Raw genomic sequence first — 26,044 nt, 5'->3', positions numbered from 1 at the left:
CCGCACAGGCGCGATCTGAATTTTCAGCAATTGCACCCACCATCGCCTGTCCATGCGCCGGCATGGGATTGGCATCAGCATTCAATGACAATGTAAAATTGAGGGCCTTGGAATCCACCAGGTCTTGGACTACGTGCTTAAAAGCTTTGCAGTCCTCTACACTGTGCCCGGGAGCACCCGAATGGAATTCACATTTGACATTTTCATCAAAATTGGCTGGCCTTTGATCAAGTCCCATAGGTGCCAAAGTCCTCAACTGTACCAGCCCCATATCTTTCAGCTTTTTCAATAGGACAGAGTATGTCACAGGCGGCCTGTCAAAATGCCGATCACTCATCCTCCTCCTGACTGGATATCCTACCCTCGGAGACCTCCGCTGAAATGGCTGACGCTGCTGTTGCTGTTGTGCAGGCTGATTGTCAGCAGGAATAGTTACCGCAGCGGTGTGCTGGTAGTAACGACCCCTACCGTGTCCTCTCTGGGCGTACACAGCACTCGATTCACCCTCATCCTTGTGCTGGTCATTACCAAAAGATTTCTTCGGTCCAGACGACGAAGCGTTTCCTTGCATGTTCCCCATCTTCAGCCAGTCTTCAATCCTCCTCACCTTTTCGGCAAGTACTTTCTGCTCTAAGGCGAACTCTTGCATGACATTGATCAGCTCTCCCATCTTCTCTTTCAGTTCAAGGATGTCAGCGTTGGGAGGATCCATCAGTCTGGGAGTATTGCGTCTGGTGAAGTATCTGTGAGGACGAGTTGAGTGCAAAGGGATGACTCTACGAGCGCGAGCAATGATTCCTGCAAAACAGCAAACAGGTTAATATGCATGAATGCAACGTCTATCCATATGAGGAAGCTTCTGTCCTTTGATTCCGGTTTCATCGAGACAGATAATATTTTGACATCCACATTCTGAAATTCAAGATGTCTCTCAACCAGATTCTCAATCAATAACATTCCCCATATGGCTAGACGTAGGTTAGGTGCAGATGAATGCAAAATGAGAATGATGCAGATGAATGCAATGCACTGTGCCATCCTCCAAGTCATCTGATCATCTGTTGCTCTGAACCACAACTCGGATCCCTGGACTGATCACAACCATCTGAAGTCTGACTAACCACAAATCCGACTCACGGGTTCCGAAATAAACGGAAGACAGATACATCATCATCATCATCATCACCAATCTCTGAGCAGATACCCAAAACCATCTGAATCGGCCCGGGGAATCCTGAAATAAATGGATCCCCACTGATAAATATCTCGGCCCGGGGAATCCTGAAATAAACGGATCCCCACTGATAAATCTCGGACAGCACTCCGGCGTCACAGCAATAACTGACCATAAATCCGACTTATAAATAGGTCTCTGAATCACAGAACCAAAAGTCACCATCTGAGTCACCAACAGAACATGCATCTGTAAGAATCACCCTCCCCTCACAGGTAAATTCTAAACAGGTCATCCTAAGGCGGATAATAGTCTCGACAATCGGGCAGAGATACTCAATGGGTTTGCCCTTTCGGGTGTGCCATTGCAGCTCTCCTGAGATCGTCTAAACCAAAGATCCGGGAAATGATCGGTCACCAGAGTCAACAGCTCAGATGGAGTGACTCAAACAAAGTGGATACTCCACAAAGATGAGCACTATCAACTGAGCCTCGTCCGGCTTGTGGCACATCACGCCGCCAGGCACATGTTGATCTAACATGAAAGAGGCAACGTGAGACCACACTAGTCCTAGGTGTATACTCGGGCCTGGGTTTTAGCCCCACTCAGAACACCCACCCCAAACAACAGAACCACCTGCAGAGGACGGCAACAACATGATAGTATGATGCATGCAGACATTAATGCAAATATATACATGGGTTAGAATAATAAATGCAATAAATAACACAACAAGCAACCTAAACTAATCCTAGAACGCTAGGAAGGACTCGCTTAGGGACGATGGACCAGCACAGGTCTACATCTATAGCAGGTCCCCAGCAGAGTCGCCAGCTGTCGCATCCGCGAAAATCAACCGGCGAGGCTCGAAAATAAAACACCCACAGAGCCGCCACTAAACGTTATTTATCCCAAGATAGGGAAAGGAAACGCTCAGAGAAACCTGGAAAGGAAATGGTCTTGCGACCAAAGAGAAAGGGTAAGGGAGTCGGTTATGTAAGGGGAAGGTATTAGCACCCCTCACGTCCGTCGTACTCGACGGGATCCACGTTCTAAAATAAAGAATAGGTTGCTAAACATCACACACACACACGGGGAACGCAGGTGGGGTTAGGAGAAACGGGCTCAGAGAAACCTGAAAAGGAAATGGTCTTGCGACCAAAGAGAAAGGGTAAGGGAGTCGGTTACGCAAGGGGAAGGTATTAGCACCCCTCACGTCCGTCGTACTCGACGGGATCCACGTCCTAGAATAAAGAATAGGTTGCTAAACATCACACACACACACGGGGAACGCAGGTGGGGTTTGGAGAAACGGGCTCGATAAGGTATCGGACCTTATGCCTACATATCTTGTCTGGAACAAGAATCAGAGCCACTGTAGTTCGGCTTACGCACGCCAAACAACACAAAACAAACAAACACCTAAGGGTGGCAAACATGGAGCCCGACATCCACTGGATGGAATTACGTCGGCATCCGAACCAAAACACGCACAAAACGGCAAACTTGGAGCCCGACAGCCAATCACTGGGCTTACGTCGGCATCCGAACCAAAACACAAGAAGATAACAAACAAACACACGCAAAAAGAAAAAGGTTGCCCGGAGTGGTCTCGCACGACCACCTGCCTACATACCTTGTCTGGAACAAGGATCAGGGCGATGTAGTTCCCCTGAAAGGGACTGAATTGCTAACCAGAAACCGGGGAAAGATACACAACTAGGGAGCTGAGACTCGAGCCTAATGTTGTCATGCATCGTTTACCCTAAGTTCGGTTTTCTATCCTACTTGCATCAGTGCGATCTAATCCTAACCAGGAAAGAAGAAAGCATACAAGCATACATCATATATCAAATGAGAACAGGCATCTCAAACAAACATGTCAATCAAATAATCACAAAACACCCACTATAACCAAACAAGAGGCTCAATCAATGGGGTTTGACCGCCGAAGCGAGTCGTCTGTACAGGCTGGTTTTGCTCTTAACCTTGCCATTACGAGGCTAAGGTGAAGCAGATGAAAGGATGAAGTGAGGATCAGACCTCACAGCTCTTATCCCTAACCAGGGAGAGCTGACAAATGAGCATGGGTCCAGAATAGGGGAACCCTTCTATACTCGATGACTCAAACACAATGTGCACTGCACAGGATCTTGGGCTTTTGATCTCAATGCTACAACCATGTAATGGGAGCAAGGAGAAGACTCAACTGAATAGTGGGGGGTAGGCTGCATACCCCTACCTTCCACCAATTGCCTTCTTTAAAGGACTTTCACCTGCTTGGGCTTAAAAATAAACAACCACAATCATTGCCTCTTAAGGAGGACTTCAGACATTTATTTGCCCGGCCCGGTAACAGCCGGGTCTCCAGACTACATGAAGTAAGAAGGTTATACCTCTATGCAAGTTGCTTAAGCAAAGCAAAGCAATAGTTCACAAGGAACTGAGCAACTAAAGTACCTGGAAACAATCAAACTCAGTCAGTACTTAATCAGACAAACCATAAACAACAAGTGTATAATCAATCAGTTTAAACAAACTATGCACAACACAAGGCAAGCTCAAGGCTCAAGCCCCAAGCTCCACAACCTACAAAACAATGTTATATTAGTATACAAACATCAACAACATCAATCAAAATTGATTTGGACCATTATCCATGTGCCTTGCTTTTTGATCCTGAAAAATCAAGCAAATATTAGCAACTTAGACCACTAGGCCAAGCCTAGGGTCCAAAAGCAAGAAAAAATTTAAAACAGCAAGGCATTCATCAACCAACACCAAATTAACATCAAACAAGAGCAAACATCATTGGTCTCATGTTTATATCATCCATCATGTTCAATTCATGCACAAAACAATCCATATTGGTTCAAATGAAGCATCAAACATACAAACAGAAGTATTGCATTCAAATCCATACCAAAACACATCCAAAAATTCTCAAATTAATTACACCTAAACAGGGGGGATTCAAGGTCTACCATGTCAAATTTGAGCTCAATTGGGCAAATGGAACCATGTCAATGAAAATCAACAAAAACAGACACAATTATAGGCTCCAAATCACAACATCAATACATGCTTCCACTTCAAAAATTCATATCTCAATGAAAACAATAAATAAATGGATGAGACCAAAACAGGGAGGTCCTATCATGTGTCTATTACAAGCATGTCAAATTTCATGATTATCCAGTACCACATGAGCATTTCCCATTGATTCTACTAACCTATGTCATACAAGCTTGCACAAATGACCACCAGAAATGAAAAATCATGATCAAATTGAAAATGCAATGTAAAATTCCAAAAACATTCATACAACATCTCAACATGCCAACCAATCATCATGCAAAATTTCAATCAATTCCAACAAGTATAGGTCACTCAAAAAAATCCAGCAAGTTGACATAATGAGGTGTGACACAAATTGTCACACCTAAGTTCCAGAATTTGCTGCTCACTGACCAGGTATCAAAAATTCATGAAATTTACATATAAATAATCCTCAATGAGTCAAGAACCACCACAAAAATTTTCAGCCATTTATTTTATGATATGAGTATTTCATGATCAAATTGCCAAAATGTATCAAAATGTGACATACATTAGAAAACCCTAGGTCAAATAAAATATTTGCCATGCACAACTTTGACCAATAGGTCAAAAAAATCCTACACAAGTCAACAAAGTCATAGAAAAAATCTCCATATTTTTAGGATTTTTTTGCTATTTTTTATGGATTTTTTAATGTGTTAAATATTTTTTAGAAATTAAATGAAATAATTAAAAAAAGACAATGGCAATTCTGTAATTATTTTGGCGCGGGGCGGGTAAACATCTTTTTCAAACTTTCAAACTGAAATTTGGATCAAACAGCATGGTATCATCGTCTTCAACATCAATATTTTCCAGAAATTGAAAAAAAGTGAAGAACATCAAAAGTTAACGAAAATTGGCGTGGCTATATCCGTTGGATTCGTCTTTCCACCTACAATCCAAATATCCAATCTATTTGCCCTAATTGTTCCTCTATCAAACAAATCGAGTAACTTAGGGTTTATGTTCATACTTTCAATTCACGATTTCTCCCTACACAGTCCACTATTCTCAAAACCACAAGCATATCCATGACCTACGTGACTAGCACTACAGAACGCATATAAACATTCAGCAAATCTTGATATTCGAAAATTTCGAACCTGGAAATGGCAGCAGCGATTCACGTGCTTTTAGAGCTTCTCTTCCTCAAACAGATGAGCAATGGAGATGAAGAAGGTGATAGGTGTGTCCAGTTCCCATGGATGTTGATCCTAGAGTCTTTAATTCGAAATTGCCATGGATGAGGTGGTTATGAACAGTCGTGATTCAGCGCCTAATTCCTCTCAATCTCCCAAAACAGATGTGCAAGATGATGATTATGAGTGAATGCAACAAAAATCGTGTGAATTGGTGAAGGAATGAAGGAGAATTATGAAGTTGAAGTTGTTTGTGTTCTTGAGGGTTTGGAGAGAATGTGATGATTTCAGATCTGGTTCTTGAAGATTGTGAATTCAGTTATGATTAGGAGATGATTTAGAATATATATGGTAGCTTAATCCATTACTAATCATGTTAATTAGCATTTTGGCTTAATTAGTGAAATTGTAATTTTGCAAATGGAGGGTAAAATGGTCAATTCCTTTAGACAGCTCATGCCACCTCAATGACAGCACATACACCTTCTAAATATCATATGTGAACTGTAGAAACTTGTTTCATGCTCATTGGTTGCTCCATTCTCAAATTCACCATGTGTATGCATTTGGTCCATTTTTGTCATTTCCATTTTTCAAGACAAAATCCAAATTAAAAGCCTTATGCATGAAATGAAAATTCAAACACATTCTAAATGCCATTCCTGAGGTGTTGGAAAAAGTCCCATTCAAAAAATCCAATTATTTTGACATTTGGACAATTTTGCCCCTGGTCCAATTCAGCTGTCCAGTTGAAAAGTGACTTTTTGCCTTGGCCATTTTTGGGAAAATCCAATGATGCACCCTCAAAGTACATGTCAAATGGAGTTTGTGCATATAAAGAACTTGCAATTTGGACAAAGTATGTGGTAGTTATGGCCTCCTGATTACGGGTCTTTTCTGAAATTCACTGAGCCATATTTTGCAAACCGCACATTGGATTTTCAAGTCCTTGGACTTTTTGGAAAGGTGAGAGCAAGATCTACAACTTTCATGTTGAACAATTTTTCATTTGAAGCTTCCTTGGACATCTGTTTTTGAGGTCAAAAACTTTCCATTTTTGGAAACTTCAGTTACAAGTCACTTTCTATTTTTGGCAGTTTTTGTCCTGACTTGATTTTCTTTATTTTTAAGCTTTGAGATGTCATCTAACACTTGTTCCAACATGAATGAAGTGTCTTCAACTCATTTCCACCTCCAAATCCATCAGATCATGTACAGTTGACCACAGTTGACTTTTCATCTGATAGATGAATCTGGCAATGCATAGATCAATTTGAACCCCAACTTCCAACTGAAATGGCTCAAAGGTGAAACCCCAGCCTCAATAAGCACAACATAATCACAAAATGAACCTCATATCCATCACAAACCCCATCTCCTGATCCAGCCCTGATTGGCCCAATACAACTGATTAGGGTTGACCAGTGGTCAAAACCCTAATCTCAAGGAATCTTCTTCAATCTCCTGATGACATCCAACCATGATGATGATGATGTATCAATTCAATCAAGATGAAGACCAATACCCTTGGGAATCATACAACCCTAATTCACAACCCAATCCTCAGATGGCCATGATCAGTCAATAAAACCCTAGGCTTGCATTTCCTGACTTCCTCATCTTCTGATCAAGACTTGGGAAGATAGCTTGCACACTGTAACCACATGATATGCAATATGAAATGCCTAAAGTCCTAAGATGATATGCAAATATGTTAATGCTAGTCCCAAGAGAGGAGGGCAAATTTTGAGGTGTTACACGGTCGAAGTTACTCCCGAAGATGTTGCCAAACAGGAAATGGAAGAAGTGCTGAAAATCATCCGCAAGAGTGATTTCGATGTGGTAGAACAGTTGGGGCATACCCCGTCTAAGATCTCGATGTTATCTTTGCTGTTATCTTCTGAATCTCATGCCAATGCATTGATAAAATTCTTGAAGACTGCTCATGTGCCTCAGGAAACATCTGTCGATCAGTTCGAAAATTATGTTGCTCACTTGGCTGTTGACAATGGTCTAGGCTTTTCCGATGCTGACCTGACACCAGCGGGAAAGAATCACAATAAAGCCCTGCATATCTCCATTGAGTGTAGGGGAATCACTTTGTCTCATGTATTGATCGATAATGGCTCTTCCTTGAATGTGCTGCCAACAGCTGTGCTGGATAAGCTGGACTGTAAAAGCATCGAACTGAAACCTAGTGACATTGTGGTACGTGCTTACGATGGTGCGAAGAGTGTTGTCCATGGCGAAGTAGTCCTCCCTATCAAGATAGGACCTCAAGTCTTCAATACTACCTTCCATGTAATGAACATTCGTCCTGCCTATTCCTGCTTACTGGGACGCCCTTGGATTCATGGGTCAGGTGCTGTAGCTTTGTCTCTCCATCAAAAGCTGAGGTATCCCACAGAGGGCAAAATTGTCACCGTGTGTGGAGAAGAAGAGTACATTGTCAGTAGTGTGCATGCCTTCAGATACGTCGAGATGGATGGTGAATTCATTGAGACTCCTTGTCAGTCATTTGAAGTAGTTCCTCCGACCAATCCTGTCCTTAAGCCCACTTCTGGTGTGCCCAAGGTTATTCAGACTCCTCCTGCTATGATTTCCCTGAAGGACGCTCAAGCTGTGGTTGAAGATGGTGGCTGTACTGGCTGGGGTCAACTGATCGACGTACCGTACAAGTCTGACAAATTTGGCCTGGGGTTTAGCTCTGAGAAGGTAGCCAAGAGTCAAATTAATGCTGTGGAAGACGCTGACAGCGATTGCGACCTGGATAGATGGATTTTCCCAACAATTGGTGACGGACTCAATAATTGGAAGGCTGAAGACACTATCCCGATTTCCTTTAGTCAGGAGTAATTGTTATTGTCTATTTTAGTGTTGCAAATTTTTGTTTTTTTTTTACAATTGAACTTCTCCAAGCGTTGTGTCTATGCCCGGGGCACAATAGCTAATTTGTTAAGGGTTTTGTCATTTTCATAAGCATATTCATATTCAATAAATCAATGGACTTTTTGCATTCAAATATTGCGCTCTTTGTCTTTTCTGTCATCTTCCAAACAAGCTATGTTTTCTTACACACACTCACGTAACAAATTGCAGATCCATACCCACTCTGGATCCTGTTAACAATAGTTCTACTACTGTTCATTATGACTTTGAAAATCCGATCTACCAAGCCGAGGATGGAAGTGTGGAAGATTGTGAAGTACCTGGAGAACTTGCCAGACTGTTACTGCAGGAAGAGAGGACTATACAGCCACACGAGGAGTCAGTTGAGACTGTAAATCTGGGTACTGAAGTAAACAAGAAAGAAGTCAAAATAGGAGCAGGCTTGGAAAACAGTGTCAAGAGAAGGTTGATTCAGATGTTGCATGACTATGTAGAGATTTTTGCTTGGTCTTATGAAGACATGCCAGGACTGGATACCGATATAGTAGTGCATCGACTGCCAACGAGGGAAGAATGTCGTCCTGTTAAGCAAAAGGTTCGTCGCATGCGTCCTGAAATGTATGAGAAAATCAAAGCCGAGGTGATGAAACAATTTGATGCAGGTTTTCTGGCTGTTACTTCTTATCCTCAATGGGTTGCTAATGTGGTACCAGTGCCAAAGAAGGATGGTAAGGTGCGAATGTGTGTAGATTACCGAGATCTGAATAAAGCGAGTCCCAAGGATGACTTTCCACTCCCGCACATTGATGTTCTGGTAGATAACACCGCTCAACACAAGGTGTTCTCATTCATGGATGGATTCTCAGGTTACAACCAGATTAAGATGGCGCCTGAGGACATGGAGAAAACTACGTTTGTGACGCAATGGGGCACGTTCTGTTATAAAGTAATGCCATTTGGTTTAAAGAATGCAGAGGCAACGTACCAGCGTGCTATGGTGGTTTTGTTCCATGATATGATCCATCATGAAATAGAAGTATATGTGGATGACATGATAGCCAGATCTCATACTGAGGAGGAACATCTCGATCATTTATACAAACTGTTCGAGAGGTTGAAGAAATACAAGTTGAGGTTGAACCCGAACAAATGCACCTTTGGAGTAAGATCCGGCAAACTCTTGGGCTTTATTGTCAGTGGTAAAGGGATTGAGCTTGACCCGGCTAAGGTGAGGGCTATTCAAGAAATGCCAGTTCTCCGTACAGATAAAGAGGTCAGAGGTTTCTTGGGACGTTTGAATTATATTGCCCGATTTATCTCCCACTTGACTGCTACCTGCAAACCCCTCTTCAAACTACTGAGGAAAAATCAAGAGATGAGATGGAATGATGAATGTCAAGAAGCTTTCGACAAAATCAAGGAGTATCTTCAAAAACCTCCCATTCTGATGCCACCAGTTGAAGGAAGACCTTTAATCATGTACTTGACCGTGTTAGAAAATTCAATGGGGTGTGTGTTGGGACAACATGACGAGTCTGGCCGAAAAGAGCATGCCATATACTACCTTAGCAAAAAGTTTACCGACTATGAAACAAGATACTCACTGCTCGAGAAAACTTGCTGTGCTTTGGCCTGGGCTGCTCGCCGACTAAGACAATACATGTTGAATCATACCACTTTATTGATTTCTAAGATGGATCCTATCAAATACATATTTGAGAAACCCGCTCTCTCCGGAAGAATAGCAAGATGGCAGATGATTCTAATAGAGTACGACATCCAGTATACTACCCAGAAAGCAATCAAAGGAAGCGTACTAGCCGATCATTTGGCTCATCAAGCAGTGGATGATTACCAATCTATGAATTTTGAGTTCCCAGATGAGGATGTCATTCTTGTTACTGATTATGAAGAACCTGGACCGGATGAAGGACCCGAACTAGGATCCCGATGGACTATGGTTTTCGATGGGTCTTCTAATGCTTTGGGCAATGGTGTTGGTGTGGTAATCATTTCTCCCGAGGGTTACCATACGCCTTTCACTGCTAGATTATGTTTTCATTGTACCAATAATATGGCTGAGTATGAAGCATGTATTTTGGGACTCAAGGCTGCTATAGACCGGCGGGTCAAGTTTTTGAGTGTGTACGGAGACTCAGCATTAGTAATCAGTCAGATAAAAGGAGAATGGGACACTAAGCATCCGAATCTCATCCCTTACCGAGAACGGGTGATGACATTAATCCCATACTTTGAAGAGATTACATTCGAACATATCCCACGAGAAGAGAATCAGTTGGCAGACGCATTAGCTACCATGTCATCTATGTTCAGAGTCAGATGGGACAATGAAGCTCCCAAGATCACCATTGAGCGACTAGATGAACCGGCATACTGTTATGAACTTAACACTGAGGGAGTACGGGAAAAACCTTGGTTCCACGAAGTAAAAAGATATTTAGAAGCTCAGGAATACCCTGAAGGGGCATCCATCAATGACAAAAAATTCCTGAGGAAGTTCTCCGCTAAGTTCTTTCTGAGTAATGGAGTATTATACAAACGTAACCACGATTCGACTTTGCTTTGCTGTGTGGATAAAAAGGAAGCAGAAAAGATTATGGGAGATATGCACGACGGTATTTTTGGGACTCATTCTAGTGGACATACAATGGCCAAGAAGATTCTGAGATCAGGGTATTATTGGTCTACCATGGAAGCTGATTGCCACCATCACTCCAGAACCTGTCACAAGTGCCAGATATATGCGGATAAAGTACATGCACCTCCTGCTCCATTGAACGTGTTGACCGCACCTTGGCCCTTTGCAATGTGGGGCATTGATATGATTGGGGAGATTAAACCTACTGCTTCTAATGGTCATCGCTTCATCCTTGTCGCTATTGATTACTTTACAAAGTGGGTAGAGGCCGCCTCATTTGCTTCTGTCACCAAGAATGTGGTGGCACGGTTCATCAAGAATAGTCTTATTTGTCGGTATGGTATCCCTGAAAGGATTATCACCGACAATGGTACTAATTTGAACAACAAGATGATTACTGAACTCTGCACGCAGTTCAACATAAAACACCATAACTCTTCTCCGTACCGACCAAAGATGAATGGCGCTGTAGAAGCTGCTAATAAGAATATCAAGAAGATCATACAAAAGATGACGGTGACGTACAAAGACTGGCATGAGATGTTACCGTTTGCTCTTCACGGTTATCGCACTTCAGTACGCACTTCGACAAGAGCAACTCCTTTCTCTTTAGTCTACGGAATGGAAGCCGTTTTACCAGTGGAAGTTCAGATTCCCTCTCTAAGAATCATGAAAGAGGCGAGCTTAGATGAAGATGAATGGATTCAGACTCGACTCGATCAGATAAACTTGATTGATGAGAAGAGACTTGCGGCTGTTTGTCATGGACAGATATATCAGAAACGCATGACCCAGGCATTTAACAAAAGAGTCAAGAGACAGGTGTATCAAATTGGCGACTTGGTGGTAAAGCGCATCACTCTACCACAAGGTGATCCCAGAGGCAAATGGATTCCCACGTACGAAGGGCCGTTTGTAGTTAAGAAGATATTCTCTGGTGGAGCCATGATACTAGCTACAATGGACGGCGAAGACTTCCCGCATCCCGTGAACGCAGACATAGTCAAAAAATACTACGCATAAAAGAGACCCGCTAGGTCGACGTATCTAGGCAAAAGTAAGGGCATCCCGGCGAACCAAAAGGGTTCGGGAAAATTTAGGGATAAACATAAAAAAATGTACACCCGGCAAGTCGAAAACCTGAAAAGGCGGCTTGAGCAAAAAGGGGTATCCTGGTGGATTGAAAACCTGAAAAGGCGGTCCAGGCAAAAATTAGGGATCAAAGCGTATGACTATGTCCCGTTCTCAGACAGCTTCATCCAAGTTCAAAGGACTGAACAAGCTAATCACTTCTATCCGACAGCAGGAGATGAGAGGCTTGAAGACATAATGGCAGTAGTGGAATTAAAGTCAATAGGACGTTTTCGGCATAGCTTTCTCTTTGTTTTCTTGAAAATTTCCTCTTACTAGGATTTTTGTCTCCTTGTACACAAATTGCCTGTTTATAGGCCCTCTTTCGAAATCAATATAATTTTAGTTTCAAAAAAAAAAATGCTCTTGTTTTACTTTCTCTGTTTTGTTTGTATAAACGTCCATTGATTTAATTCGAATTAATATATGCATTTGGATATGATTGATGTTTACCAAAAATGCGTGCATAAAATAGAAATAGCGATTACTACTAGGCTTCAGGATCGAGGAGAAGGTCTAATCATGCTTTCCAATGAATCCGTTGCTAATCCTATTCCCCAGCAAAGCCATTCATTCCCAGAAGAGAGTGGCATTACTAGACAAATGGGTCATCTCTTCCACCCCCAGCCGGGCTTCTGTTGAACATTTCTACCATCAGACAGAAATCAAGCATCTCCGGCTAAGAAAGGGTCATCGATACCAGTATCTCCCAACCAGAAGATTGAGATTTATTTTCCCCAGTAGAGTCCCCTGGAAGAACTTTTCCGATGCATAATTCATTCATTACATCATTTCACAACATACGCATGCATACATTGTTCGCATTTAGTTTCAGAAGCATAAAACATCTCATGCATCATGACATGGCATGAAGCTAACTTTATTTTTCAGGTTAAAACAAAGGTCCATTCAGACGGACATCCTCATCAATTACGTTCAGGATTCAACTACATCTTTCAGATATACTCCATGTCAACATTCATTCTGACATCCTCCTAACGATGGCGTCTATAAGCCCATCCTAGATATTCATTGCAAATACAGCATCTACAAACACGATCAGATACAGTCTAACGTACGGTTCATTCTGATTCAGCCCAACATATAACTCCTTCCACTCAGATACGATCTAACGGACGATCCATTCTGATCTTCAACTACTCCAACACGGTCTAATGTACGACCCAGTTGGACCTTCATTTCTCAGGTACTGCCTAGCATACGGTCCATCCTGATTCATCTCAACATATGACTCCTTCAACTCAGATGCGATCTAACGTACGATCCATTCCGACCTTCAACAACTCCAATACGGTCCAGCATACGACCCATTTGGACCTTCAAGGCCTCGGGTGCTACCTAGCGTACGGTACCTTCTGAAGTGTAGTCTGGCGTATGACTATCCCTTTATTATCAGATGCAGCCTAACGGACGACTCGTTCTGCTACTCAGAGACGGTCTAGCTTACGACCCGCTTGGAGGTTCATCCCCTCAAATGCTACCTAGCGTACGGTACATTCTGAAGTGTAGTCTGGCGTATGACTACCCCCTTCATCATCAGGTACAGCCTAACAGACGGCTCAGTCTACAACTCAGATACGATCTAGCATACGATCCATTCTGATCCTTCACCCCCAGTAACGATACAGCCTAACGGACGGCTCGTTCCGCAACTCAGATACGATCTAGCAAACAATCCATTCTGATCCTTTATCCCCAGCGGCGTATGACCCATTCTAACTCCCCAGTGAAGTCGACGGCCTAATGAATGACTCACTATACGGTCTGGCGTATGACCCAGTGACACCCATGACTTCAGATATCTTCTAACGTACGACGCACTCTGAAGCTCTCATCATCAAACTTCCTAGATGGCATCTTTAAGCCCATCTCCATCAAGACTAACTAATTGACAAGTGCAAATTTTTGGGGCGTTCTAAGTGTTCAATAATCTTCCACCTCCAGACCACGAATGGCGTACATACCATTCTGACTCTCTCGGTTCAAGAATATTGAACAGGGGCAGCTGTCATACCCCAAAATTTGCCCATTAATATTTTAAGACATTTTTCAGGGCATTCCGACTCATTTTTATGACACTGATCTTAAAGGAACGAAGGCCCAACTCACGAATGACCCAATCCAGAAAATGGCCCAAACTGGCCTGTTCGCTACACGTTCGCTACACACTCGCCTAGCGAACGTTCGCTACACGCTCGCCTAGCGAACGTTCGCTACACGTTCGCTACACGCTCGCCTAGCGAAGCTGACAGATAACAGAAAATTCTGGGCTTCACTCTGAGCCCATTAGGTCACAAAAAAAGAGCATTATAAATACCAGCACTTCAGTAATGAAAAGGAGGACGAAAAGGACGAAAGGAGAACCCTAGCACGCAAACCCTAGCGCTCACAGACGGAAAACCCTGAAGGAAAAGCCGGCGGCAGCAAGGTCACTTCCGCTCAATTCGATCCGATCGGCCAATTCAAGGTTACAATTCGATTACAAACAGGTTGGCATTGCTATTACTACCTTATGTTCTTAATTTGCATATGGTATCATGATTGAATTTATGAAACTATCTTAAGTTTTACATATGAATTTAAGTATGCATGAACATCTGAATGTCTAACCACATAATCTCTGTAATGGATGCTATAAGGTGTGAAGCTTGCTGACATTATGCTGTTATCAAAACCAGAATCCGCAGCCGCTCGCTAGCACATCGCTAAGCGAGCATGCAGCGAGTATTCGCTAAGCCTTCGCTAGGCGAGGCAGCGGCGACCGGGACAGTCGCTGATTTTTCTGTTCTGTCCTTTGCTAACCTGTCATGTTTTTATCATAGCCATGCATTGTTTATCTGACCCTACTGCTGTTCTGGTTTCTTTTGCGGTGCAATCCTTGATTGCATCCTGACTTGGTACTCTAACCCGTTTGCTGAATTTTGTAAAGGTTCACCTTTCCCAGGAAAAGATTGCTGTCTAGGTCTTCCACTTTATTTGTGGGATACCCTTGTGGAGATTCACTCTGAATTACTCAATTGATTTTAATGTATTAATTTTATGGCAAAGATCCACCCTAAATTGCTTAATTGATCTTAATGTATTAATTTTAATGTGGAGATTAACATCCTAATTGCCTAATTGATAGTAAAATACGGCCTTTAAATATGTGATCTTGGACCTCTCTTTATTGCCTTACGATATTACGGTATTACGGTCATGTCCCGCGAATGTGGGGATACCCTTAGCAAAGACCCTTCGATTAAATCATCATGTCCCTTTAAAATAAATCATAGTCCCTCGGATGTTGCCTTCGAATATATGATTTTGTCCCTCGATGACCCTTCGGTGTAGCCTACGGTTAAATGATGATCGTCCCTTCGAATGCTAAGGTATCCTTACTACTGTTGCCTTCAATGACCTATCGATGACCCTACAATGACCCTTTTACATCCAAAGGATAAAACTACTTACTTCTCAATAGTAAGGACAGTTTTACCCTCATAAGGATAGGAAATGCCCATAACGACCTTAGGAAGGTATAACTCTCAATTACTGGATCATAACCTAAAACATTTTCCACCCCTCACACTTTGCAAGTCCTAGAAAATCACCACTTGGTATACATTCATACTAGAATCATTATCAAGTTATATTTTTCTAAACTATTTTTTTCAAAATCAAACGAGATAAATACTTTGTATACATTCATACGAGAATCATTACAAAGTTAAACTCTCTTTCGAAACATTTTTAAACAATTCACCAACACTTTTCAGACAAAAATATAAGTGATCCAGCAATTAAGAGCCCATGGATAACCATGGATACAAAGGGTGCTAATACCTTCCCTTTGTATAATGTACCTCCCGAACCCAAAATCTATTGAGGTCTTTCCTGTTCTTTTCCACCTTTCCTTATTGGATAAAAGAAAAGTCGGTGGCGACTCTTGCTATCCGCGACATTGCGATAAAAAGCAAAATACCCTAAGTCAGTTCACCGTATGACAGATGGGAAATGTTATGTGATCAGCACAGCTCAAGCTGTGGTTACCGCTTGAGGTTTTGGTTTCGCTGGATGGTGAAGATGTTACTCTGAGGAGTTTAGCATCGTGATGTCAGATCAGCAATGTTCTCCAGTAGTGCGATACTGGATGAATGTTTCCGTCGGACGGAGATGGAAGTGAAATCGAAGGATGTTACGCAATCAGCGCGATTTTCCGGGGTTCAAATGGAGAAAAGGAAGTGTTGAGGCATTTTCTGGGGTTCAAATGGAGATTGGAGTTGAAGATTTTATCCGGGATGAGGTCCTCAGGATTATCTTCTGTTCATGTGTCACCTTAGACTTTGGCGGAGTCCAATGGAGGTCGTTATAGGTGTCTTCGGATGAAGAGATGCACATGTTACCTTCCTTTTATGAAGGTATACCCTCTGATATGTCGCCATCAGCGTGGTGTTTGGTGTTATTTCCGATGTTGCCAGCGGAATTATCACAAGAAAGCGGAGAACGGGGTTCAAAGGGAGAAAGGGAAATGTTGAGGCATTTTCTGGAGAACGGGGTTCAAATGGAGAAAAGGAGACACGAGGTGTTTTCTGGAGATGGGGTTCACATTGGCGATCGCAAGTTATCGTCAGGCGACTGGGGTTCAAATGGAGAAAAGGAGACACGAGGTGTTTTTTGGAGATGGGGTTCACATTGGCGATCGCAAGTTATCGTCAGGCGACTGGGGTTCAAACTGGAGAATGGGGTTCATTATTTTGGCAAACAGGAGAACGGGGTTCAAATGCAGTGATCCGGGATCATTTGCGCAAAAGAAAATTTCGGGGTTCAAGAAAATAAAAAAAAGAAGAACAAATTTCGGGGTTCAAGAAAAGCATAAAAAAGAGATAATAAAAATCCCCAGCGGATGTGTGGTGTTCAGACCATGGTTATCCCTGCGTTACCATTTATTTTGGTATCCAGGTCGACGCTTTTCGGTATTCAGACCGACTTTCTCTGTACCAGACGGATTTTTGTTCAGAGAGTGTTTCTTCGCCGATTCTGACAGGCGTTGTTAATTGTTTTCCCATCAGAGTGCAAATTGTTCGTCTGTTCTTGGTATTCAATCACTCTTCATCCTGATCATCTGAAAGTCGAGGCTGTTCATATCGACAAGTTCACAGTGGATTGAATAGGGGCAGCTGTAACACCTCAAAATTTGCCCTCCTCTCTTGGGACTAGCTTAACATATTGCATATCATTTGTAGGTCTTTAGGCATTGCATATTGCATATCATGTGGTTACATTGTGCAAATCATCCTCCTAAGTCTTGGTCAGAAGATAAGAGGTGGAGATGCAAGCCTAGGGTTTTATTGACTGATCATTGGCCATCTGAGGATTGGGCTATGAACTAGGGTTTCATAATTCTCAAAAGGAGATTGGTCTTCATCTTGTTAGAAGTGATACATCATCATCATCATGGTCTTGATATCATCCAAGAAGATTCAAGGGTTTGATCATATACCTTGGGATCAGGGTTTTGACCACTGGTCAACCCTAATCAGTTGCATTGGGCCAATCAGGGCATAGCAAGAAGATGGGGTCTATGATGGATATGGGGATCATTTCATGATTGTATTGAGCTTATGGAGGCTAGGGTTTCATCCTTGAGCCATTTCATCAGAGGATTGGGGCTCAGATTGATCAGTGCATTGCCAAATTCATCTATCAGTTGAAAAAGTTAATTGTGGTCAACTGTGCTTGATTTTATGGATTTGGAGGTGGAATTGAGTTGGATACACTTCATTCATGTTGAAACAAGCTTCATTTGACATTTCAAAGCTCAAGAATGAAGAAAATAAAGTCAGGACAAAAATTGCCAAAAATAGAAAGTGACTTGTAATGGAAGTTTCCAAAAATGGAAAGTTTTTCACCACAAAATTACATGTCCAAAAAAAGCTTCAAATGAAAATTTGTTCAACATTAAAGTTGTAGATCTTGCTCTCACCTTTCCAAAAAGTCCAAGAACTTGGAATTCCCATGTATGGTTGGCAAGTTATGGTCCATTCATTTTCCAAAAATGCCCAAAATCAAAGTGGCATAACTTCCACATGAAATGTCCAAAATGAGTGATCTTTTTATGAGCAAACTCCATTTCACATGTACTTTCATGGTTCATAATCAAAATTCATCAAAAATGGTCAATGCAAAAGGTCAATTTTCAAGTGCACTAATTAAAATCCAAGGGCAAAATGGTCCAAGTTGAGAAATACATGGAATTTTGGAATGAGGATTTTTGCAACACACTCCAAATGACATTTAGAAGTTGTTTGAGCTGTCATGAGATGTCATGGTGCAATATTTGGCAAGGGCATTTTTGGACTTGCACTTAAAAATTACATTATGCTAATTATGATTAACAAAGTGGATTAAGGTGAAGTATAAGATGCTAATCATAACAGAATGTTAATCACAATTGAAATTCTCAAGAATCATAACAAACTTTCCCTCCATTTTCCAAATTCTCTCAAAAACTTCATCAACATTTTTCAAGATTTCTCCACCATTTCTTCATGAAATTGCTTGATTCTTTTTGATTCATCTTCCATAAGCCTTGCTCTACATCTGTTTTGGTGAATTCGTGGCAAAGGCATCAAGATCAAGGACTGTTCATACCTTGCACAACAATGGCAACTTCATGATTCTCGCACTTGGAGCCGTTTCGAGCTAATCTAATCACTTCAATCATCTTCCTCGTCAATAAGCTCCGTCTGTTTCACATAATTGGAGCCAAAAACGCACGAATCCAACGCTTCCGTCTCCAAGAGGTTAGATTTCGACCATAGCCTTTGCTTAAATTGTAATATACATCTTGTAGATCGTACTTAGTAGGTGATTCTGAAATTCGTTTCATTGATTTTGGTTAAGAAATGAGAGAGTTATAAGGATTTGAAGTTTCATACATGATTATGTTTTGGATCGATCCCGTCGCTACAGTGAGAGTTAGGAGAAATCATTAGCATATTTGTGATCTAGGTTGAGAGACGGTTCCAACGGTACCTCATTTGTGCATTTTGGTTGAGAAATGGTCGTAACCGCATCTGGTAGTGATGAACACGTGAACACACGCGAAGAACAGTAGCTTTCTGGAATTTCCGCGTTTCAATCCGTTTCTTGGCCTGGCATTTTCGAAAACTTGTTTCCCACTAAAACCGGCCAACCAGAAGCTGCCACGCAATAAATGAGGCTGTACCACGTTTTGGACTATTTACGGAACTGCCATTGCAAGCTTATTTAATTCATTTAACCATTAAATAATTATTCAATAAATCAATAAAACTTCAAAAAATCATAAAAAATTCATTTCTAATCCAAATTTAGTGGGAGTTTTTTTGTTAGATTCATAATTTTCTCTAGTTTTTTATAGGTATAATAACTCAAGTTGTGCTTGGAGGATTTTTGGATTGGCCTATTGATCTTGTTCATGTGTACATTTTTTGCATGTTTTTCCAAAACCTTCATGAAATGCTCATACTTTCAAATAAATGGATGAAAATTTTTGTGCTTGTTCTGGACATGTTGATGGTGATTTTCATGTAGAGTTTGTGATTTTTGGATACTTGGTTGATTAGATATGAATTTTTGAATTAAGGTGTGACAATTTGTGTCACACCAAGCTAGGTCAACTTCATGATTTTATTTGAAATGCTTAGGGATGTTGATTTGAGCTGAAATTTTGTGTGGATGATCATTGATATGTCAAGATTACATGTGATTTTTGCTGGAATTTTTGATGGAGTTTTCTAATTGATTGATAATTTTCTTCTCTGTATGCTCATTTGGTGATCTTGTGTGACACATGTTGGCATTTTGCTTGTGAAATTCTCATATTGTATTGGATGAAGATGAAATTTGGTGTGAGCATTATAGACACATTATAGGACATTATGGTTTTGATCCCTTTCATTTCTTAATTGTTGTCATTGTTTTATGATTTATGGAAGTTAATGCTTGTTTGAATGCCTTGTTTTGGCTTGTATAAATGTGTCTGGACTTCTTGATTTTCATTGACCTACTTTATTTTGTCCAATTGAGCTGAAATTTGACATGCTATACATTGAATGTGTCCTGTTTAGGTGTGAAGTTTTCTGGAATTAATTGAATTGATTTGGTATGCTTTTGAGTGAGATAGTTCTGTTTGGTCTTTTAGAGTTGCAAATTGCATGATTAATGTTAAATTGTGCATGAAATGATAATGGTGAATGGTATGAGCATGGGACCAATTGCATTTGCTTCTAATTTGTTTGAATGTGATTTTTGTTGAATTGCACTTGCTGTTTAGAATTTTTTATCCCCTTTGGACCCTAGGCTTGGCCTAGTGGTCTAGTTTCTCACATTTGGTTTGGATTTTCAGGTTAAAAGTGCAAAAGGCTTAAGGAGAAAAATTCAAGTTGTAAATATGTTGTAAACTAACATTGGTTTTGTGTTGTAGGTTTGATGCTTGAGCTTGAGCTCATGGCTTGCACTTATGTGCATTAACTTGTGTTGTCTGTATAGATTGACTTTTGCTGTTTATTGTTGGTTTGTCTGAGTACTGATGATACTTGATTGATTTCAGGTACATTTAGTCGCTTACAGTTCTTTAAGAACTTGCTTGCTGCTGCTTGGTTTTTTAAACCAGTTGAGGTAGACTCTCTTGTCTTCATGTAGTCTGGAAGACCTGGCATGTTACTTGGCCAGGCAACTGTCTGAAGTCCTCCTTAAGAGGCGATGATTGTGATTGTTTACTTTTGTGCCAAGCAGGTAAAGACCTCTATGAGGCAATGGGCGGAACCCAAGGGATATGCAATCTATCCCCCGCTATTCTGTTGAGTCGTCCCCCTGCTCACACCACTGTGTTGATGCATTGGGACACAAACCCAAGATCTTGTACTTTGGTACAGTTGTGTCAGAGTCTTTGAGCGTAGAAGGGTCCCTCCATTCTGGACCCACGCTCCTTTGTCTGAAGCTCTCCCTGGACAGGGATAAGAGCTGTGAAGTCTGATCTTCACTCACCTTTCATCAACTTCACCTTAGCCTCTCAATGGCAAGGTTAAGAGCTAATACTACCTCTGTACAGATGACTTGCTTCGGCAGTCGAACCCTTTGTTTGAGCCTCACTTCTGACTGGATATAGTGTGTGCTTTGTGAATATTTGTTTGAAATGTTTGTTTTATTTTGTTGATGCTTGCATGCTTGCTTTCTTCCTGGATAGGATTAGCTTGCTGTTGTGCAAGTAGGTAGAAACCACAACATAGGGCAATGATGCATGATAACACTAGGCTCGAGTACAGCTCCCTGGTAGTGTGTCTCCCTTGGTTTCTGGCTAGAATTTCTTTCCCTTTCAGGGGAACTACATCGCCCTGATCCTCGTTCCAGACGAGGTATGTAGGCAGGAGACCGTGCGAGGTCTCTTCGGGCACTTTTTTTTCTTTTTGTGTGTTTGCTTGTTATTTTCTTGTGTGTGTTTGGTTCGGATGCCGATGTAAGTCCAGTGATTGGCTTTCGGGCTCCACGTTTGCCTTCTTGTGTGCGTTTTGGTTCGGATGCTGATGTAAGTCCAGTGATTGGCATTCAGGCTCCATGTTTGCCTGTGTTTGTGTTTGCTTGTTTGGCGTGCGTGAGCCGAACTACGGCAGCTCTGATTCTCGTTCCAGACGAGATACGTAGGCATAGGATGCGATGTCCTATCGAGCTCTCTTCCTCTTAACCCCATCTGTGTTGTCTTCGGTGCGTGTGTGTGTGGTGTTTTAGCAACCTTTTCTTTTCTTAGAACGTGGATCCCGTCGAGTACGACGGACGTGAGGGGTGTTAATACCTTCCCCTTGCGTAACCGACTCCCGTACCTTTCTCTTTGGTCGCGAGACCATTTCCTTTCCAGGTTTACTCTGAGCGTTTCCTTTCCCTCTTTGGGATAAATAACGCACGGTGGCGGCTCTGTGTTGTTTTTGTTTCAGCCCGCCGGTTGTTTTTCGCGGATGCGACAGCTGGCGACTCTGCTGGGGAAAGGAGACGGATGTTGACCTGTGCTGGTCCATCTTCCCTAAGCGAGTCTTTCCTAGCGTTCTAGGATAGCTTAGGTTGCTTGTTTTGCTTTATTTATTGCATTTATTATTCTGACTGTGTATATATTTGCATAAATGCTTGCATGCATCATACTATCATTGTTGCCGTCCTCTATGCAGGTGGTTCCTCTGTTTGGGGTGGGTGTTCTGAGTGGGGCTAAAACCCAGGCCCGAGTATACACCTAGGATTAGCGTGGTCTCACGTCGCTCACATGCCGGTTGGGCACATTGTTGCGACGTGACATACCACAAGCCGGACGAGGTTCATCTGAGAAGTGCTCTTCCAGTGGGGGTTTTCCACTTTGGTTGGGTTATCTCTTTTGAACTATTGACTCTGGTGACTGATCATTTCCCGGATCCTTGGTTTAGACGATCTTAAGGGAGCTACAATGGCACACCCGAAAGGGCAAACCCATTGAGTATCTCCGCCCGATTGTCGAGACTATTGTCCGCCTTAGGATGACCTGATTAGAATTTACCTGTGAGGGGAGGGTGATTTTTACAGATGCATGTTCAGATGGTGACTCAGTTGGTGACTTTTGGTTCCGTTGATCAGGGTCCTATTTATAAATCGGATTTATGGCCATTTATTTCTGAGACGCCGGAGTGTTGTCCGTGTTATTTATCTGTTTTGGTGAATTCGTGGCAAAGGCATCAAGATCAAGGACTGTTCATACCTTGCACAACAATGGCAACTTCATGATTCTCGCACTTGGAGCCGTTTCGAGCTAATCTAATCACTTCAATCATCTTCCTCGTCAATAAGCTCCGTCTGTTTCACATAATTGGAGCCAAAAACGCACGAATCCAACGCTTCCGTCTCCAAGAGGTTAGATTTCGACCATAGCCTTTGCTTAAATTGTAATATACATCTTGTAGATCGTACTTAGTAGGTGATTCTGAAATTCGTTTCATTGATTTTGGTTAAGAAATGAGAGAGTTATAAGGATTTGAAGTTTCATACATGATTATGTTTTGGATCGATCCCGTCGCTACAGTGAGAGTTAGGAGAAATCATTAGCATATTTGTGATCTAGGTTGAGAGACGGTTCCAACGGTACCTCATTTGTGCATTTTGGTTGAGAAATGGTCGTAACCGCATCTGGTAGTGATGAACACGTGAACACACGCGAAGAACAGTAGCTTTCTGGAATTTCCGCGTTTCAATCCGTTTCCTGGCCTGGCATTTTCGAAAACTTGTTTCCCACTAAAACTGGCCAACCAGAAGCTGCCACGCAATAAATGAGGCTGTACCACGTTTTGGACTATTTACGGAACTGCCATTGCAAGCTTATTTAATTCATTTAACCATTAAATAATTATTCAATAAATCAATAAAACTTCAAAAAATCATAAAAAATTCATTTCTAATCCAAATTTAGTGGGAGTTTTTTTGTTAGATTTATAATTTTCTCTAGTTTTTTATAGGTATAATAACTCAAGTTGTGCTTGGAGGATTTTTGGATTTGCCTATTGATCTTGTTCATGTGTACATTTTTTGCATGTTTCTCCAAAACCTTCATGAAATGCTCATACTTTCAAATAAATGGATGAAAATTTTTGTGCTTGTTCTGGACATGTTGATGGTGATTTTCATGTAGAGTTTGTGATTTTTGGATACTTGGTTGATTAGATATGAATTTTTGAATTAAGGTGTGACAATTTGTGTCACACCAAGCTAGGTCAACTTCATGATTTTATTTAAAATGCTTAGGGATGTTGATTTAAGCTGAAATTTTGTTTGGATGATCATTGATATGTCAAGATTACATGTGATTTTTGCTGGAATTTTTGATGGAGTTTTCTAATTGATTGATAATTTTCTTCTCTGTATGCTCATTTGGTGATCTTGTGTGACACATGTTGGCATTTTGCTTGTGAAATTCTCATATTGTATTGGATGAAGATGAAATTTGGTGTGAGCATTGTAGACACATTATAGGACATGGTTCGGATGCCGATGTAAGTCCAGTGATTGGCTTTCGGGCTCCACGTTTGCCTTCTTGTGTGCGTTTTGGTTCGGATGCTGATGTAAGTCCAGTGATTGGCATTCAGGCTCCATGTTTGCCTGTGTTTGTGTTTGCTTGTTTGGCGTGCGTGAGCCGAACTACGGCAGCTCTGATTCTCGTTCCAGACGAGATACGTAGGCATAGGATGCGATGTCCTATCGAGCTCTCTTCCTCTTAACCCCATCTGTGTTGTCTTCGGTGCGTGTGTGTGTGGTGTTTTAGCAACCTTTTCTTTTCTTAGAACGTGGATCCCGTCGAGTACGACGGACGTGAGGGGTGCTAATACCTTCCCCTTGCGTAACCGACTCCCGTACCCTTCCTCTTTGGTCGCGAGACCATTTCCTTTCCAGGTTTACTCTGAGCGTTTCCTTTCCCTCTTTGGGATAAATAACGCACGGTGGCGGCTCTGTGTTGTTTTTGTTTCAGCCCGCCGGTTATTTTTCGCGGATGCGACAGCCGCCGCCTGGTTGGTCGGAGAAGACGACCAAAACTACTGTTCCGGCGTCTGGTTTTTGTTTAGGGTTTGTCCTGCGTGGCTTCCATGTGTTCGCATGTTTGGCAGTTTGATTGGTCCTGTTTTTTTTACAGTGCCATGCTTGCTATTGAATGCTGATGTGTGATGATGAATCATTAGTGAAACGCCTCGTTTCATTTAATCCAACTGTGCTTCCATGCGAGCACCTGCGTGTCCAATTGATTGGTGTTTGTTCCTTTGACCGTGCCAAATATGCGTTGAATGCTGATTGTGTTGATGATTAGGATTAATGAAACGCGGTGTTTCATTTAGCTTACGTGTGTGCTGAGTTGTTTCCACGTTTGCGCTAGCGTAGCAATTCCATTGGTTACCATCTGTTTGACTTGCCATGAGTTCCATTGACCTGTTGACTATGCTTGCCACGAGTTTTAGTAAAGCTGTGTGTTTTGCCTTTCAAATTTGGGCCGTATGATGTGTTTAGCGCGCCTGATCATGTGGTGGAGATTTATTCTGAGCTTATTTGAATTTCATTATTCCCTCCATTAATTTTGCATATTTCATATTATTTCATCCATCTTTAAAAAATCATAAAAAATAGTAGAATGCTCCAAATTAAGTCCAGTTTTTTTTCACATTCTTGTTTTGATCTCTAGTTTTTTATAGCATTATTTTCATGATTTGTTTGTTTCTGGATTTTTATTTGGTAATTTTTGATTGAACCTTATGCCAAATTGACATGTTACATTTAATGCTTTGTGAAATGCTATGCTTTCATCTAATTGATCTGAAATTTTGCATGCTTGGTCCTCACATGTGATCTGATTTTTTAGAATTGGTTTGGAATTTTTATCATATGCCATCATTGTTTTTGACACATGAACATGTAGTGTGACAATTTGTGTCACATTGTGGCTATTGCATTTGTGCATTTTTGATCATGTACTATTTCAGCTCTTCTGGATCTGTTTTTTTACATGATGATCATTCATAACATGATAAACTTGCATAAAAAATTTCAATGTCATTGTTTGTGTTTCTGTTTTGATTGGGATTTTCTAATTTGGATGTCCAACTTTGTGCACATTGTTTGCCTTTGCTTAACATTGATCATTTGATGCATTTGCCTTGTGAATTGATGTTGGTCCTTTTGAGGACATCTTGTGACATGTTTGAGTGTGAATTATGCAAAAGATTGAATTCTGTTTTCATCATTTGACTTGCTTTTGAACCTAGTCTTTGTACTAGTGTTTTGTACATGAACTAACATTGATTTGTGTTTCAGGTTTGGACACTTAGCATTAATGGTTTAGTTGCTCACCTTTTGAGATGCAAATTGGATTATGTTCTGACTTCTTTGTGTTTTGTAGGATTCTAAGTTGATGAG

This window comes from Lathyrus oleraceus, chromosome 3 (assembly GCF_024323335.1).
Source record: "Lathyrus oleraceus cultivar Zhongwan6 chromosome 3, CAAS_Psat_ZW6_1.0, whole genome shotgun sequence".
NCBI classification, from domain to species: domain Eukaryota; kingdom Viridiplantae; phylum Streptophyta; class Magnoliopsida; order Fabales; family Fabaceae; genus Lathyrus; species Lathyrus oleraceus.
Note: the sequence above shows the minus strand (reverse complement) of the source record.